The sequence below is a fragment of the Aedes albopictus genome, chromosome 3, assembly GCF_035046485.1.
Source record: "Aedes albopictus strain Foshan chromosome 3, AalbF5, whole genome shotgun sequence".
NCBI lineage: Eukaryota > Metazoa > Arthropoda > Insecta > Diptera > Culicidae > Aedes > Aedes albopictus.
The window spans coordinates 148,769,744-148,788,642 of record NC_085138.1 but is presented as its reverse complement, the minus strand read 5'-3'; the positions used below and the strand labels follow the sequence as shown (position 1 = coordinate 148,788,642).

At 40.1% G+C, this 18,899-nt stretch overlaps 1 protein-coding gene across 4 annotated transcripts in view; it reads right to left on the bottom strand.

Annotated features, from left to right (window-relative positions):
* The window catches only part of LOC109416416 (solute carrier family 12 member 1), a 304,485-nt gene that overhangs the window by 249,902 nt on the left and 35,684 nt on the right, over nucleotides 1-18,899 (bottom strand). The window contains exons 1-2 of one of the 4 annotated variants that reach the window (XM_029871839.2): nucleotides 16,780-17,383; nucleotides 42-226 (exon numbers count right to left, since the gene is read on the bottom strand). The exons of 1 other annotated variant lie outside the window; for it this stretch is intronic. The gene's annotated coding sequence lies outside the window, so the exon portion shown is untranslated. Of the gene's footprint in view, nucleotides 1-41; nucleotides 227-16,779; nucleotides 17,384-18,899 lie in introns of those variants that run through there. 2 more of the 4 variants (XM_029871840.2, XM_062843070.1) reach the window with 2 other exon arrangements.

Below are 18,899 nucleotides of genomic sequence, written 5' to 3'. Positions count from 1 at the left end.
GACAATGGAAACCTATAAAAATTCTGATAACTTCCACCTACCTTTTTGCATAGATGCACACCAATCCTCAACAAAACAGCAGTTTTTTATTACACCTGCGCCAGCGCGAAAGTCAGCAGTTTTTATTGTTACTCTTCACTTCACTCACTAACAAGCAATGCAAAAAAAAACCAGCGTTCACACACAAAAAACACAACTCAGCAATGAGTTAAAGTTTAAAGATTCACTGAAATAAGAAGCGCAGAATGACAAAAAAAAGAAATTTATAAATAAAACTCCTCGCACGCCCGCGGCAACAGAAACTACAGCAACAAAAAAAAGAACTGGAGAAACAGAGACACCCCTCGTGAGTTAGTTCACAAGAAGCAAGATCCGCTTGAGAGTCGTCGTCGTCGTCGTTGTCGTTGTAGTCGAGTTGCGCCAAATGTTTCACTTTGTTTGAACAGTGCGTCGAAAAATTGTCCGTACAGGGAGTAGAACTTCCACTGATACTTTGTGTTGAGCTGTTAAATCTTACCTCCACTTCTATATATCTATTGTTTACTCTATGTCCAAGAAAGTCAAAGAAAATTTCCTATACGAAAAGATCCTGAACCAACCTCTTAACTAGTTTTTAGTGAGCTAGCTCTACTAGAATCCAGGGGTCACAACGGCCTAGCCAGGAGCTGTTTCTTTTTTTTTTTTTTTTTGCTCACTCTCGTAAACAAACAGGAGAAAAAGTGGGAAGAAACCATTGGCGAATGGCCCCCTCTGCATCCTTCTCTTTCACATATTTGATGGGGAGAGCGCTATCGCCAGGGTCCAAATATTTTATGGTGTTTTTTTTATTAAAAATTATCCACAATTCTAAATAAATCTTTAGAAATTGAGCCTAAATTTATGAACAATATTTCTGCAAAAAAAAAACTGACGCAGTTTCAAATGAAGGTTTTTGTAAACTTCTGAAAACGACAGGTTTTTGCACTTTTAAACGGAATTTAATTCGAAATTTTGAAAACTTTATAAAAAGTCAGTTGCTTAATTACTGAAATCTCTGGATGATATCTTCAAAGCATAATTTCAGTAAGTCCTGGGAAAAATGGTGAATATATTTGAGTAGCCCAGACAATCAGGAATCGCATAAGCATGCACGCATTACATCGAATAAAGTACTGTATTAAGTTACTATCGCATACACATGTACGGCGGAGTGACAATTTTCTTCGCTAATGATGTTATATTTTGAACTTTTAGCGATGTATCTGGTAAAGTTTTTTTAGGAATACAAATCAAATAAGATATGGCTAGATCGCAAACAAAAGATATGCTAATATTTTCTTGTGATAAACATAACTTATTGGAATAAATGTGCGAGTGATCTCACAAAATGATAAATAAATTCGCACAACTACGTACTGCGATGATTTTACAACTTCTCTTGGTACATTTTCATATTTTGACAGTTTAAGTCGCATACGTGTACATATAAAGTTGCATGATTGTTAGGAGAAACTTGTTAAAGAGTACATACAAACTCGCATAAGCGTGAATCATATATGATGATATAATGCGATTTGATATGTGATTACAATGAAAAATTTACTGTTAGACTGCGAATTCAATGCCAAACAGCTGCGAGAAAGCAGTCATAGTCATAGTCGTCATAGTGGTTTTTTCGTGATTCTGATAATCAGCAATGGGTAGCACTAGCCTGTAGATTATACTGGGAAATTGCGACCCGTCGTTTTTAACTCCAGGTAGCGTAGGTAAACAAAGCACATTTCAACAATCCCTGAGGTGAGCTAGAATGCCATGATAGTTCATCAGGCAGTCACATGTGTACTGTATGGTGTAAAGTTTGAAGTGTCGCTCGTGAATCTAACGGTCATTTGTTCGACACTGAGGATACAAGAATGGTTTCTTTTTACGAATATTATTGTATTGTATTTATTTCACGATTAAGTCGCCAAACAGCTGCGAGAAAGCAGTCATAGTCATAGTCGTCATAGTGGTTTTTTCGTGATTCTGATAATCAGCAATGGGTAGCACTAGCCTGTAGATTATACTGGGAAATTGCGACCCGTCGTTTTTAACTCCAGGTAGCGTAGGTAAACAAAGCACATTTCAACAATCCCTGAGGTGAGCTAGAATGCCATGATAGTTCATCAGGCAGTCACATGTGTACTGTATGGTGTAAAGTTTGAAGTGTCGCTCGTGAATCTAACGGTCATTTGTTCGACACTGAGGATACAAGAATGGTTTCTTTTTACGAATATTATTGTATTGTATTTATTTCACGATTAAGTCGCATAAAACGCTACGTTATCGCAATAGTGCTCACTGTACATCGCGTAAGATATCACTACAAGTTATATAGCGCTATTATTGTCCTGACCATGCAGCATACCGCCTTCACTTTTGCATGCATAAGGCTCTTTTGCTGCATCTTATGCTATGTAACTTGCCCGTATAAGAGTACGAATAACACGATTATAAAACCTTTGATAGATACGCATATTTTGACTACAACTTGTAATCTTCTTCAGTGTCAGTTATCCACTTCAGTTATTTCAGGCATGTAATTGAATTTTTATCTCTACGTACACTCGAGGAAAAAGATATATCGAGTTACACTAAAAATTTCATATCAATCGGAGAATGAGATGCCTATATAAGCAACTTTGCTTCAAAATAGGGCAAACAAGGATTTAAAATCACCAGCCGGCATGTCAGACAATTTATTTTCGCCTATTTTTTTTTTCCTTTGCGTTCTCGACCTCACGGCTTAATTCTATAGGAAAGTGGAACCATCTCGACAGGGGTCCCATTTTGGGCACTTTTCTGCTGGGCATTTTTTTTATTATCGTACAAATTGGGCCGAAGGGTCTCAGATTTTCATGAAACTTTTTTCACAGGCAGGGCTCATGGATATATGAACAAAAAAAAATTGAGGAAAATTTAGGGTTGCCTATTTACCCTGAAAACTCAGGTGGATTTTTTTTGTTTTCTCATGACACTACTTACTTTGAAAAATCATAACTCAGGAACGAAGCGTCGTAGAAACAAAGTTTTTTTTAGTGAAAATGAAAGCAAATTTTCTCAGGAATTCAAAAAAAATGAAGTGGGAAAAGTTTTCCACAAAATTTTTTCACCGTTGAGAAAATTCATAAAGAAAAGCCGGAAAACTATGTTCAAACTCGTGGAAAATTTTCAAAAAAATATTTTTGGGAATGTAATTTTATAAGCTTTGGTCGCTGAAATTATTGGAATGTATTTTTTTCTCGTTTCTGAGTTATGGTCAATTATATGAAAATGACCATGTAAGCCATGGTCATTTTTCACAAAATTTGCCATAACTCAGGAACGAAAATTAAGTGCATTTCAAAAATTTCAGCGATCAAAGCTCATGAAATCACCTTTTCAAAAATATTTTTTTTTTAATTTTCCACGAGTTCGAACATAGTTTTTCCAGCTTTTCTTTATGAATTTTCTCAACGGTGAAAAATTTTGTGGAAAACTTTTTCCAATTCATATTTTTTTCATTTTTTTCATTTTTTGGGTTCCTGAGAAAATTTGCTTTCATTTTCATTAAAAAACTGTGTTTCTACGATGCTTCGTTCTTGAGTTATGATTTTTCAAAGAAAACGCTTTAATGGCACATTTGGACATTGTCCAACAAAATTGGCCATAACTCAAAAACGAAAAAAAGTGCAATCCAAAAATTGCAGCGATTAAAGCTTATAAAATAACCTTCCCAAAAATATTTTTTCGAAAATATTCCACAAGTTCGGGCATAGTTTTTCCGGCTTTTCTATACGAATTTTCTCAACTGTGGAAAATTTTGTGGGAAACTTTTTCCAGTTCATATTTATTTTGGATTTCTGAGAAAATTTGCTTACATTTTCTAATAAAACTTTGTTTCTACGATGCTTCGTTCTTGAGTTATGATTTTTCAAAGTAAGTAGTGTTAGGGGAAAACAAAAAATTTCCACCTGAGTTTTCCGGGAAAATAGGCGACCCTGAATTTTCCTCATTTTTTTTTCATATATCCATGAGCCCTGCCTGTGGAAAAAGTTTCATGAAAATCTGAGACCCTTCGGCCCAAACCCGTACGGTAATAAAAAAAAAAAAAAAAACCTGCTATAACTCAGCCAATTCTGAACCAATTGACACAATTTTTGGAATGCGATGGGATACCTATAGTATCTAGCCATGTACAAAATTTCAAATCAATTGGTTTGGAATTGACTGAGATATAGCGAAGAGTGCCCAAAATACCGGCCGCTGCCCAAGTGGTTCGCTACCCTACTCATCATACTATACTATCAGCTTACCGAGTTCAAAAATGCTGCAAGAAGTACCATTAACTTCAAAGAGCTTCTAGTAATCTCTGCTAGAACCTCTGTGAAAACATGTATAGAAAATATTCCTAAATTTTGATCCCAACATTGCATAAACTGCAATATTTTTGATAATTTGTCAAGAAAAAATGAATTTAGTAATTCAGTGCTTTCCACTGTGCGTCGTTAATCTTTCACAGGTGCGTTGTCTCACCCTCCTTAAATCCAAAACACATCATATCGGAATTCACCTAAATCCTTCCATTTTTTATCTTTACTAAGGCGCTGTCCATAAACTACGTAGACTCGTTTTGAGCAATTTCAGACCCCCCCCCCTCCCCCTCCGTAGACTTTCGTTCATACAAAATTTTCGAAATTTGTATGGAGCGTAGACTTTGGCCAGACCCCCCCCCCCCCCCCCCCGTCCCCCCTAAGAGTCTACGTAGTTTATGGACAGACCCTAACCCACCAGCAGTCGCGTCTTTGACTCCTGTAGTCACCGAGCTCACGCTGTGCACCACATGAGTACATTTTTTATGGTGCGTGTACTCAGTACACAACGCGACCGCTCCCGTGTTAACGAGATGTTTAATCCGGTGCTAGTTCACGTGGGATTCGATGCCAGATCCTCGTCGTGATAGTCACGGACTTTAACCATTTCACCAAATCCGCTCCATTTCGATTACATTAAGATTCTGAAATTGCTTGCTGAACTGCTGAATGTTGTAGTTTTATAGTCAATTCTACTAAAAGCATGGTCATGTAAATAAAAAAAAACAAAGATTTGAGTCTCCTTATAAAAAATATTTATAGAATAATTACCGTCGATTTCCCGTTCTCATAAGGACATAATACACTTAAAATAGTAATACCTAATTTTTTCATGTTTTTTTTCTTTCCACACACTCAGTTTTATTTCACGAGCTCGGCGATATTTATTGTTAAAATAACCATGAATTATTTGCAACATGTAAGGAGAATTTATGATTTTTTTTTTCATTCTTTTCCCAACAAACATGTTTGGGTGTAATCTAAGGAGACATCATGAGCATTTTTTTAATCTGTTCCTATCAACATTTAAAAAAAGACGTGACAAGTCTGAGTCCTTTTACAAAAAAAATCCAAACCTTTTCAGATTATTTGAAGAATATGTTAATTGTATCAGTTTTTTTTTATTAGGGCCGATATTTATTACAGTTCTTGTTCTTGGTGGACTGCTGAATGCATGAAATTTATTCAATACTAGCTGTCCCAGCAAACTTTGTCTTGCCAGATGTGGTGGTTTGACAGCTGCTGAGGTTATAGCAGCACAGCACTCTAGATTGGTGTTATTGCGGTCATGTTGACTTTGTACCCAGTTCGCACAAATCTTGTTAATATTTCTACTTTCTCAGTTCATTTTTGTAACTTTTTGTACATATAAACACAGCTACCACGAATACGAACCGAACCGTGCAAGAGTCATGCTGATCGGTTCAGCTGTTCTTGAGTTTTGTTGCCTCAAAGGAACTTCAAACTCATTTTTATATACATAGATTTTGGAATGCTTTCCTCAACAAATTGTTGAAATGGTTTCAGAAAAAAAAAGTTCTTTATTTCCATACTGGAAAAAAACTGAAATTTGTGAAAAAAAAACATCGCGTTCTGGTGGGATTTGAACCCACGACTCCGTATTTGCTAGATGGCGCATCAACCAACTAATCCAATTTTTGCCACAAATTTCATCTCTCAATTTGCCAATTAGCATCATTTCGTGCCTTCTAATAACTAATTTTTCCAGTATGTTTCGGACATACCAGCAAATCTGGCAAAATGCCAGTAAAAGGGCAATATTATTACTTACTTACCTTACCGGTCAGGCTAAGGCCGGGGTGGCCTCTGCTGTACATAGTAGCCGCCTCCATTCCACTCGGTCCATGGCTGTTTGTCTCCAGTTTCGCACTCTGCGTAGGGTCCGCAGATCGTCCTCCACTTGGTCGACCCACCTAGCTCGCTGCGCTCCACGTCTTCTTGTACCGGTCGGATGACTCTCCAGAACCATTTTAGTCGGGTTGCTATCCGACATCCTGATGACGTGACCCGCCCACCGTAGCCTCCCGATTTTCGCGGTATGGACGATGGTTGGTTCTCTTAGCAGCTGATGCAGCTCGTGGTTCATTCGCCTTCTCCAAGTCCCGTCTTCCATCTGCACTCCGCCGTAGATGGTACGCAACACCTTCCGTTCGAAAACTCCAAGGGCGCGTTGGTCCTCTGCACGTAGGGTCCATGTTTCGTGCCCATAGAGGACGACCGGTCTAATCAACGTTTTGTAGATGGTTAACTTCGTGTTACGGCGAACTTTATTCGATCGTAGAGTTCTGCGGAGTCCAAAGTAGGCACGATTTCCTGCCACAATGCGCCTCTGAATTTCTCTGCTGGTGTCGTTGTCGTCGGTCACCAGTGAGCCCAAGTACACGAATTCTTCAACCGCCTCGATTTCATCACCGTCGATATGAATTCGGGGTGGCGGGTGCGGTGATTCCTCCCTGGAGCCCTTTGCCATCATGTACTTTGTCTTCGACACATTAATGACTAATCCGATTCGCCTGGCTTCACTCTTTAGTCGGATGTACGTTTCCGCCATCGTCTCAAATTTGCGAGCAATAATATCAATATCATCGGCGAAACCAAGCAGCTGAACGGACTTCGTGAAAATCGTCCCACTCGTGTTTATCCCCGCTCTTCTTATTACACCCTCCAAAGCAATGTTGAACAGCAAGCACGAAAGACCATCACCTTGCCGTAACCCTCTGCGAGATTCGAAGGGACTCGAGAGTGTCCCTGATACTCGAACTACGCACATCACTCGATCCATCGTCGCCTTGATCAACCGTATCAGTTTATCCGGGAATCCGTATTCGTGCATAATCTGCCATAGCTGTTCTCGATCGATTGTATCATACGCCGATTTGAAATCGATGAACAAGTGATGTGTGGGCACGTTGTATTCGCGGCATTTCTGCAGTACCTGGCGGATGGCGAACATCTGGTCCGTTGTAGCGCGTTCACCCATGAATCCAGCCTGATATTGCCCCACGAACTCTCTTGCAATCGGTGATAGACGGCGGCATAAAATTTGGGAGAGTATCTTGTAGGCAGCGCTCAGTAGTGTGATCGCGCGGTAGTTTCCGCAATCCAACTTGTCGCCCTTTTTGTAGATGGGACACACGATACCTTCCATCCACTCCTCCGGTAATACTTCCTCCTCCCAAATCTTGGTAATGACCCAGTGTAGTGCTCTCACCAGTGCTTCTCCACCGTATTTTAGAAGCTCGCTTGGTAGTTGATCTGCTCCAGCGGCTTTGTTGTTTTTCAACCGGCCAACCTCCTCCTCAATCTCTTGAAGGTCAGGGGCCGGAAGTCTTTCGTCCTGTGCACATACTCCTAGATCTGTTACCACGCCACCTTCGGTACTTGCAACGTCGCCATTGAGGTGCTCATCGTAATGCTGCCGCCACCTCTCGACCACCTCACGCTCGCTCGTGAGAATATTCCCGTGATTATCTCGGCACATGTCGGCTTGTGGCACAAAGCCTCTGCGCGAGCGGTTCAGCTTCTCGTAGAACTTTCGTGTGTCCTTAGCGCGGTACAGCTCTTCCATCGCTTCGCGATCTCGTTCTTCCTGCTGGCGCTTCTTCATCCGGAAGACTGAGTTCTGCCTGTTCCGCGCCTGTTTGTAACGTGCCTCATTCGCTCTCGTACGGTGTTGCAGCATTCTCGCCCATGCTGCATTCTTCTCGTTTTTCAACTGTTCACATTCGCCGTCGTACCAGTCGTTTCTGTGATTCGGAGTCGCGAAGCCTAGTGCTGTAGCCGAGGTACTACCTATGGCGGATCGGATGTCCCTCCAGCCATCTTCAAGTGTAGCTGCGCCAAGCTGCTCTTCCGTTGGTAGGGCCACTGCTAACTGCTGCGCGTAGTCTTGAGCCACTTCTACGTTACGAAGTTGCTCGATGTTGAGCCGCGGCGTTCGACTTCGACGCGTGGTGATAACTGTCGAAAGTTTTGAGCGCATGCATACAGCGACTAAGTAGTGATCCGAATCTATATTCGCACTGCGGTATGTGCGGACGTTGGTTATATCCGAGAAGAATTTACCGTCGATTAGAACGTGGTCGATTTGGTTTTCTGTTTGATGGTCGGGTGATCTCCAGGTGGCTTTGTGGATATCTTTGCGGGGGAAGAAGGTGCTTCGGACTACCATACCACGGGAGGCTGCAAAGTTTACGCATCGCTGGCCGTTATCATTCGATACGGCGTGCAGGCTGTTTCGCCCGATTACCGGTCTGTACATTTCCTCCCTTCCTACCTGCGCGTTCATGTCGCCGACAACGATTTTCACGTCACGCGGCGAGCAACCATCGTATGTTTGCTCTAACTGCGCGTAGAACGCTTCTTTCTCGTCATCGGGTCTCCCTTCGTGTGGGCAGTGGACGTTGATGATGCTGTAGTTGAAGAAACGGCCCTTAACTCTCAACATGCACATCCTTGCGTTGATCGGCTGCCACCCGATCACACGTTGTCGCATCTTGCCCAACACTATAAATCCTGTTCCCAGTTCATTGGTGGTGCCACAGCTTTGGTAGAAGGTAGCCGCTCGATGCCCGCTTTTCCACACTTTCTGTCCAGTCCAACAAAGTTCCTGCAACGCCACGATGTCGAAGTTGCGGGGATGTAGTTCGTCGTAGATTATCCTATCACATCCTGCGAAACCTAGTGACTTGCAATTCCATGTTCCAAGTTTCCAATCGTAGTCCTTATTTCGTCGCGTGGGTAAAAGGGCAATATTATTATTGTTATTATTATTATTTATTAGAGACACTTTATACCGAAAAGGTGCATTCGTGTCAGATTATTTAAAATACAAATACAACTATGTCATATTTTTTTTCTTCGATCTAGCTAAGTTCAGTAAAAAGATAGTGAAAGATAATAGAAAATAGGTTATATAGAGGTAATCACGTTCAAATGTCTGCGTGCCTTTTTTGTAGATGTAGTTGTGAAACTGCGAGGAAAATATTTGCACTCTTGCCCCGGACGTTAGTTTTATCATTATTTACCCGTTTTACCCAATTCGATTGGGTAATATTTGCATATGCAATCTGAATAGCCTTTCAATCGGCGTGCACTTTTGTGTGAGGAAAAACTTGCGCTAGTGTTCGTGTGTTGAAATGTCACTTATCTCTATTACCGCTCTCGTCTTAAAATTTGGTCGACCCAATTTCCAGCTACATTGGTTAAGTTTATATTCATTTTTTTAGAAAAATTTGGCAACTTTGGGTTATGTTTACATACCAATATTTTTGAAAAAGCTTCACCTGAATCATGTTCAAAGTTACTTTGACTTATAATCTTTTGAATGAGACCTAGGTTTTTGAAATCGGACGCAAATTGGCGGAGATATGGGCCTAAAAAACATGTTTTTGAAGGGGTGACCCCAAAACTTTTGATCGGGAGTGTATAATGCTTTCAATGACATATCAGAGCAACTCGAATGAACAGCTCTTGATTTAGAGTAGGACCAATCTCTAACGGTAGGGTCGGCAGTCTAACCAACAAAAAACTCACCAACGCTATACTTTAAAGAACAGCCCATTTTCAACAGGGAAAATCTCAGATGATGTTAGCAGTTTGATCGCTAGCCAAAAATATTATGTAACAGAAAACTTGAAAGAATAGCCTATTATCAAAAGAAGGGCAAATCTCCTATAGAGTCATCAATTTGATCACCACACCAAACTACATTAACAGCCTTTGATGAAAAGTAGGTAAACGTTGGAAAATTCAACAGTCTCCTATCAGCGATGTTTGGATAGAACAGGCTTATTTTGAAGAAAAGAAAATCCCTGATAGAGTTAGCAATATGAGCGCTCGAAAGTACAACCTATGTGACAATGATGGCTTGTTGGTTATTGCGCCTAAGGTGTATTCAGCCTTATTTCCATTCGACCTATTGACATTCGGACTAATGGCTTTTAGCCTATCGTTTAGATGTCAGAAGAATAGCCTACGAATCAAAGAAGGTAAATTTTTGTTCAGAAAAGTAGGGAATCGCGCTACTTGGGCGGTGGCTTCTATATTCGTCTGTTTTCCACTATAACTCAGTCAATCTTGAACCAATTGACACAATTATTGGAATGCAGTGAGATAGGTATAGTATCTAACCGTGTACAAAATTTCAAGTCAATCGGTTCAAAATTGACCGAGTTACAGTGGAAAACAGACGAAAATAACAGACGAAGAAAACCACCGCCCAAGTAGCGCGATACCCTATAAGATTTTTTTTTTTTTTCTATTGCGTTTATTTGTTAGGCTCATCGTTTAACTAAAAACTTTACTGAGCCGAAACTCAAGTGAATACATAATTTGTTATTCTAGTTATTCAATTTAAACACATCTATCAATAGAAAGTCTTGCGGGCGCACTTTTTCTTAGGACGCGAGCTTGATCCGGAACCAGAACTAGAATGGGAAGCTGCGAATTGAGCCCGTCGCTGATTGGCCAGGTGCTCTCCCATTGCTTCCTTCAACGCCACCGCCACCGCTTCCAAATCCACTTTTTTCTTCACAGGCGTGTGGTCCTCCAAATTAGGTTCGCTGATTTCCGGCTGCGCCTGGTCCACTTCTGTCGAATCCAACACCTCGTCGATGATCTCCTCTTCCAGAATCTCAATAATAGGACTCTCCGTTACGTCAGGTACCGTTCGCGTTTCTGATGCAGCATGTCTTCCTGCCACAACCCCAGCATACGAACATGATGCGTTTTCCTGGTTTCCTTGGGATCGGCGTCGTGGGCATGAGTCCTTCCGGTGACCTACTCCATGGCACAAAAAGCACGTATCTTTAAGCCCTTCGTAGAAGATTCGACCTTTCCGGTTTAAAACCTCTATCATCGGTGGTATATCTTTTTTGATGTCGATATGTACACCGCGTATTCCGGTGAACACATGATCCAAGCCCAAGTTTGCAGGAAACCGTTCTCTAACTACGCGCTCTACCTTTCCAAACTTGCTAAGTTCGGACGCTAAAGTGTCATCACTCAACTCAGGCGGCAGATCAAACACCCTAACGTAGTGTACGTTGGTGCCGGCTACGGTCATTCGAACTTCCACTGACTGTCCGTTTGAATAGACAAAGGTTTTCGGCTCCGCATTTCTCCTCAATGCCTCTCTCATTGCAGCATCAGAAACAAATTTAACAAACAGAGACCGATCATGCGCTGTTTTATATGCTGTTTCTATCAGCTTAACATCCGTGTCCAGTTCCTTGAGAAAACTGGCAATGTCATCCCAAGTCGGTCGCGGGCTGCCCACCGGGAACCGAAATTGTGCGGTGTTGATAATCACACTCATAGCGATAATCGATTTCAATATCGCACCGAAAGCACCGTCGTCGCCGAGTTGTGCAAAAATGTTAACAATCGGGAAACAAAGCGACCGAATAAACTAGGGTATCGCGCTACTTGGGCGGTGGTTTTCTTCGTCTGTTATTTTCGTCTGTTTTCCACTGTAACTCGGTCAATTTTGAACCGATTGACTTGAAATTTTGTACACGGTTAGATACTATACCTATCTCACTGCATTCCAATAATTGTGTCAATTGGTTCAAGATTGACTGAGTTATAGTGGAAAACAGACGAATATAGAAGCCACCGCCCAAGTAGCGCGATTCCCTACCTACAGCGCGGGCTGATTGGAACAAAAAACGACCTACAGAGCGCAAATTGCCTCCGCCTGTATTCACCGACAGTTGCGACAGAACTGAAAAGTATAAGATTTAACATCAATTAGAACAACGTACAACCGTAGAGCCAAGGAGATTATGATTGCTCATGAATCGGTGATGGGGCTAGTAAAATTTAGCAGAGAAATTATGATTCCATTGTTATTTGCAAAATATTAAATTCCGCGAAATGGTATTCCGCGAAACAGTACATTCCGCGAAATGGTGTTCGACGAAATGGTTTATTCCGCGAAATGTTACACCGCGAAAGAAAAATCCGCAAAATGGTTTTCGGAGAACCGAGTAAAACAATTTACATAGTGAAAAATCAAGAACAATTTCTAATCTGTTTGCTGTTTCTTATTTTTTTTAGGAAATATCGTGTCAAGTCTGACTATTTCTACAAAAAAAACTAAACTTTTATATTAACCGTTTAATTTTTTATGTTCAAATTGTTTGAATGACAACATACAAAATTTGGTCAAAAACTTTGTAGAAAAAAGGAGAGTCCGAAAGACAAAACATCAGCCTTATTCATTGTTTTCTTTCATATCGAACTCTTGAATTTGTATTGATCGAAATGTATTCAAAAACTTGAAAGGAATGCTTTGCAAATAATTTTTGAAATGGTTTCAGAAAGTGGGGTTTCAGGATTTTCACCAAAAAATTTTACGAAAATATCGCACAGATACTATATTTCTAGAAAAAGCTGCACAATTTTCGATGACAATTGTATGTCAAAAATCAATTTACCTAATATTTGTTCACAAACAAAAATGCATTATCATATTCGCATTCAAATTTATACAGAAACGACTGTAGGCCAAATGTTTGCAAAAGATCATTTCTACAGACATTCCAGGCAACGTATTAGAATTCTTCACAAAGCACTTTATAAAGAGGCATTTAGAAATTTCTTGAAACATTTCCCAACCAATATTCTCAAGAAGTCTTTCGTTAGTAGTAATAAATCATAACTGTAGTTCTATACATTAAATCTGAAACTTCTGTCTGAAAATCATTTAGGCCGTTACAAAAATAATAAACCATTTAATCTGGAAAATATTTAAAACTCATCGGATTTGTTAAAGACTTTTCACCAAACCCCGAAATTTTGATAAATATTTTGCAAAATCCAGCCAAAATTTTTTGAAGGGGGGGGGGGGGCGAGACAAAAAGTCAAAATATAATTTGTATCAGCCTTATGTAGATATTCATAATTTTCTCGAGATTTCAAAATCTATCAGAAATTGACAAAATCAAAGATCTTTGCCAAACATTTCTAAAAAATACTTTAATCAGTTACAGGTGTTTTTGTTTGTTTTTTTTTTTAATTGAACAAACAAATTTCTTTAAAAAAAAATGCAGGCAACGCTTCTGTTGACTTCAACTCTACATATTTTTGGAGATTCCTATACATTTAACGTTACTATTGCTTTTGTTTTTGTGAAGACATTTTACAAACATTTGCTTCATGTGTCTCGATGGCATAATTATTGTCAACCACAGATCCTATAATATGGATCAAAAAACCCAAAGCATGAGCTTGACTTATTTTTTTGCTGACAAACATTCTCTGAATTACACTAGAATCCCACAGGTTTTTCACATTAAATGTCAAATGTAAAGCTTATTTCACGCTAGTATATTTATATTCTATAAGAAATTGAGATCAATGTGACCCAGACAGGCCATCATGGTGAGCCTACCGTAATATCTGCATAACATTAAAGATTTTCGGCAAAATATTGACGTTTTGTGGCAACGATTTCTAGAAATGAAATCATAGAGAGCTCCGAAGAAATAAGCCTGAAAAATCTTCTGTTGAAACCCCTACAAGAGATTATGATGGGATTACAAAAAAAAAAAAATATTTTGGCAAAACTAATTTACGTTTTTCTTAGAATACCTAATTCATCAATAAATTACAGGAAAGTTATCAAAGAAGGCCTTGCAAAAATTGATGGCGACATCCAAAGAATATGAATCGAAGATGTTTAATACATATCATTTATGAGAAAGGTTCCTGGGAAGAAAAATTTAAAAGAAAAGGTTCTGTCGATGGAAGAACCGATGTCGGAGGAAGAATCCTTAAAATAGTCTTTAAAAATGCGCATCTCTTTGCATCTTTTTTTTAATTTTGAGATTTTTAAAGGATTCTTCCACAAACATGGGGCCGTACACAAATTACGTCACGCTTTTAGGGGGGAGGGGGGGTTTTGCATAACGTGACAACCCTTCCAAAAAATATTGAAGTCCCATACAAAAAGTGTGGCATACGGGGGAGGGGGGTTGAAAATGGTCGATTTTTGCGTGACATAATTTGTGTATCACCCCCATCGACAGAACTTTTTCTTCGAAAGATTTCTACCCATAAACTTTTTTTTTTCTTAAATGCTCCCATCCGTGGCAATTGTCGCACATTCCGAGAGAAATTCACGAGAAACCCATCGGAGAAACCATTCAAATGATTTGTTGAAACTATCTAGAATACTTTTTTAAGATTTATCAAGAAGTATAATAAAGAAATACTAATAACTAATCCAATCTTGTCGGTTAGTTTACACAGTGTTGAAAAATTGATTTCGTCATATCCAAATTCAATCACCTACAGCTCATTTTAGAAGCTGAAGCTGAGAATATGGTATATGGAAAACATGTGTGGCTAGACCAGTTCTGCAAGAAAGTCACGGAAAAACCGCTATTTTTCGAATATTTAAGGTAAATGTCACGGACTACCTTAAAAAAATGCGAATGATATTCACGGTGAATATCATTTGGCATTTTTCAAAGGTAGTCCGTGACATTTACCTTAAATATTCGAAAAATAGCGGTTTTTCCGTGACTTTCTTGCAGAACTGGTCTAGCCGCACAAGTTTTCCATATACCATATTCTCAGGTTCAGCTTCTAAAATGAGCTGTAGATGATTAAATTTAGATATGACGAAATGAATTTTTCAGCACTGAGTTTACACATTATATAGCTAAATATTATGAACTAAGTATGGCGTTTAAAAAGTTTAGTGGTTTAAAAAACATGATTAGCACCAGTGCCGGATTTAGGCTTTGGGGGGCCCGGGGCAAACCCTATAATGTGGGCCCCCAAAAACAAGATTTTGAATACATAAACCATACATTACCGGTTTTTTCAATGTTGTGAATCATTTGTTTTTTTGTTTGATGATTATTGCGGTTTAGGAAGAAAGTATGTCACACAACTGTTTCAATAATTTGAATTGGCTGAAATATAAACGACTCATCAATAATTCCAAAAGTCTCAAAAAAGAAACAGGGGTGTAAGCAGTAATAAATAACAAAATTCCCATAAACAAATAAAAAATGCATAAATAAATCAAACGTTTCTATAAATAATTGATTTTTGAGCAATTAAAACATCAAAAATGCAATGAATAAATCAACTGTTGCAATAACAAAAGCCAATTTTCCCACCAAAAAACTTCGAATTTTCCATAAATAAATCCGATTTTTCCATAATAAATTAGAAAATTCACAGTAAAAAATATCGAAAAAGCAATAAAAAATTCAAAAAATGCAAGTGCTCAAAAATCAATTATTTATGGAAACTTTTGATTAATTTGTGCATTGTTTTTTTTATTTGTTTATGGAACTTTTGTTACTTATTACTGCTTACACCCCTGTTTCTTCACTGAGACTTTTCGAATTATTTATGAGAAATTTCGTATTTATTATGCAACGTTTAATTGTCTGCTAATTGTCTGCTAATTGTCTGCAAATTCGAAATTCATTTATTTTAATTTTTTATGATCTAGGCAGCAACTACAGCAATAACACTAAACAAAATATTTTTCCGAGATGCTTTTTAACTCTTTGAACCGTTAAATAATGTACTAAATCTGGGGTCAATATGATCGTTTGGATTCCCTAGACTGAGTAGGCCAAATCCTCCAAACATATAATTTCCAGTCGAAAATTTTCAGCAAAAAAAAACTTTCGCTTCACCTAATTACTGTAATACCTCTCTAGATATGAATTTGTTGCAACCAAGCATAATAAGCGATCCGATCCCTCAAATAAGTCATTCTGGAAAATTAATATCAATTCTACCATTGGATTGCTTAGCAATTAAAATATAGTTTTTTTAAACTTAATCGAAAGAACAAAATATGTTTGCACTAAATATCATAAAACATTTGATTTTGAATTAACAAAAATGATCAAACTTTGGTTCTTAAAACAACTACTCTAGTACAAGTATGAAACGTAATCGTTTTTTGAAAAGCATTGTTTTGTTGACGAAAATATACATAGCTTCAGGATTCTTGGGGGCCCCCCTATTCGGGTGGCCCGGGGCACTTGCCCCCTTTGCCCCCCCTTAAATCCGGGCCTGATTAGCACTGTACGGAAAATTTTTCGATTCACTGTAGGTCCACAGTCAGTGCCCTAATCGGGTTAACTTTGCGTTTGTTTCTTTTTCCCGCAGTTCGTAACAAGCTGCAACGTGGACTTTGCCGGCTTGCCATCCCGTCGTTCCCGGTCAGAAGGCTGGACTTTTCGCAAAACTATCACCAGAGACACCAATATAGTTGCTGCTGCCCCCACACTCACTGCCGGCTGCCACGCATGAAGGTTGTTCAATCGGGTTCCTCTTTGATTGTACCTACATACCAAGGTACGATTTGGTGTATTTTGCACTGATGAATGGAAAGACAAATAATTACCCGGGTAATAATGGGACTGTTGAATGCGAACGGAGACACACTCCAGCGACGCTTCAGTTAATGTTTCCTTCTTGTCGCATCGCACCCGCCGGCCGCGGTCCCACACAATCTATGCACATAAATTATCGTTTAAGTTTACTTTCCAGCCAAACGGGCAAACAACAGTGCAAATAATTCTTTCACTAGAGAAAACACCGATTCTCAATCAGTGCGAGGCGGAACGTACAAGCCACACTCACTTCTTCCCTGCACTGGCACTGTCTTCACCGTCCACACTTCGCGCAACCGACACTTCTTTACCGACACCTGGACGAAGCACTTCTGCAGAGCCTTAACCGATCACCGGCCAACCTTATAGCTAGACCGCATCGCTACCCCCCTTAACACAACCACTCGCACATGATCCACACGGGCCTGATTCGAACCACGCCCGTGCCCGAAGCAATGATGATCGGTCGGTAATCACACTTTGATTACCGTCGTCGCAATATAGGAATAATACAGCGATCGCGGTAAATCCAAAAAAAAAACGACTACCAAAAAACACTGAAACCAACCCAACAACGTGTGTGTACTAGGTAGGTAGGTAGGTAGGTAGGTAGAGGTATGTACTCGCCTTGTTCAACGACACCTTTTGCACACGCGAACACGAGCGAACAAACGTAACGTTCCGCGGAACAACCGAATCCAAACTGAGAAACCCTTGCCGATGCTCGCTGGAATTATATATGCGCGTATGCGACGTCTAAAGACGCTGCTGGCTGGAGGACCAGACCATCAAACGAGAGCACGACGACGACGCCACCAACTACCTACAATGAGATCTGCGACGATCCGCGATTTCCATGCTTGCGGCGCGGTGCGGCGATGCTCTGCAGAAGCCGGTCTCGCGAAAACGTGCCGCTCAAGCGCCAAGTCAACTAACCAACAACCGGTCGTCGGTGCGCAGAATCTCACGTGGTCGGAGGCGTCGCGACGTGATGCGAGATGCGCAGAGTACTCACTCTCTTTGTGCGAATGGCGCGACAGACGTTGCGCGGAATAAATTTGCCCGCCGTCCCTATGTACGCGCGAAAACTGTTTTGCGGCTGCTGTGAGGAGTGATGACACCACGTGGTCGGTGCTTAGTAGTACGATACAGAACAGTCGAGCCCAAGGTGTCTCGCAATTCATATTTTCAAATAAGTTCGATATCAATAGTCTAGTTCCAATGAAATAAACATGATTTCCTGAAAAATAAATGAATGTCTGTGACGTAGTTCCAAAAAAATGTTCAATGTTGGTCCTTATATAAAAAAAACACTTATGCAGAAACTCATACGTTCAGGAGTTTTAGTAGTACATATTCTTCCGGACATCCACTAGAATTCCTCCTTCAATTCCTTCAAGAATAACTCTAAGATTTCTTTCCACGGCTTCATAAATTTCTCCTGAAACATTTCCAAGACATTTGTACAGCATTTCGATCGGAAATTCCTCAAGGAAAATTTTAAAAATCGGTGGTGGTTGCCAACGTGAAAAAAAAAGTTTTGGTATAAAAATCCAAGATGGCGGCCAAAATCAATAGAGCCGATCCAACTTTTTATGACTGTGAATAGTATCTCTCTCTCTCCACTTTTCAACATTTAAGGGAGTTTTAGAAGAAACTTTCGAATTATAACAGTTCAAATGAACCAACATTTGACCAAAATCAAGGGGTCCACGAACCTGAACCTGAACCACTGTGAAGCCGCACAACAGTTGCTATGGCAGTCAGTCTCGGAGTCAAGTACAGACATCGCACTACTATCGGACCCATACCGCATCCCTCCCGATAACGGAAACTGGGTAGCGGATAAGGCCAAGCTAGCGGCGATCTGTACAACCGGTCGTTTTCCGGTCCAGGAAATAGTTTCCACGTCGCACGAGGGCTTCGCAATAGCGAAGATCAACGGGGTATACTACTGCAGTTGTTGTGCCCCTCCCAGGTGGACGATAGACCAGTTCTCGTCTATGCTGGAATCGTTAACAAGCGCAATGGTGGGATTGAGTCCCGTGATCATCGGTGGAGACTTCAACGCCTGGGCGATTGAGTGGGGTAGCCGCTTGACTAACGCGAGAGGTTGGGCCTTACTCGAAGC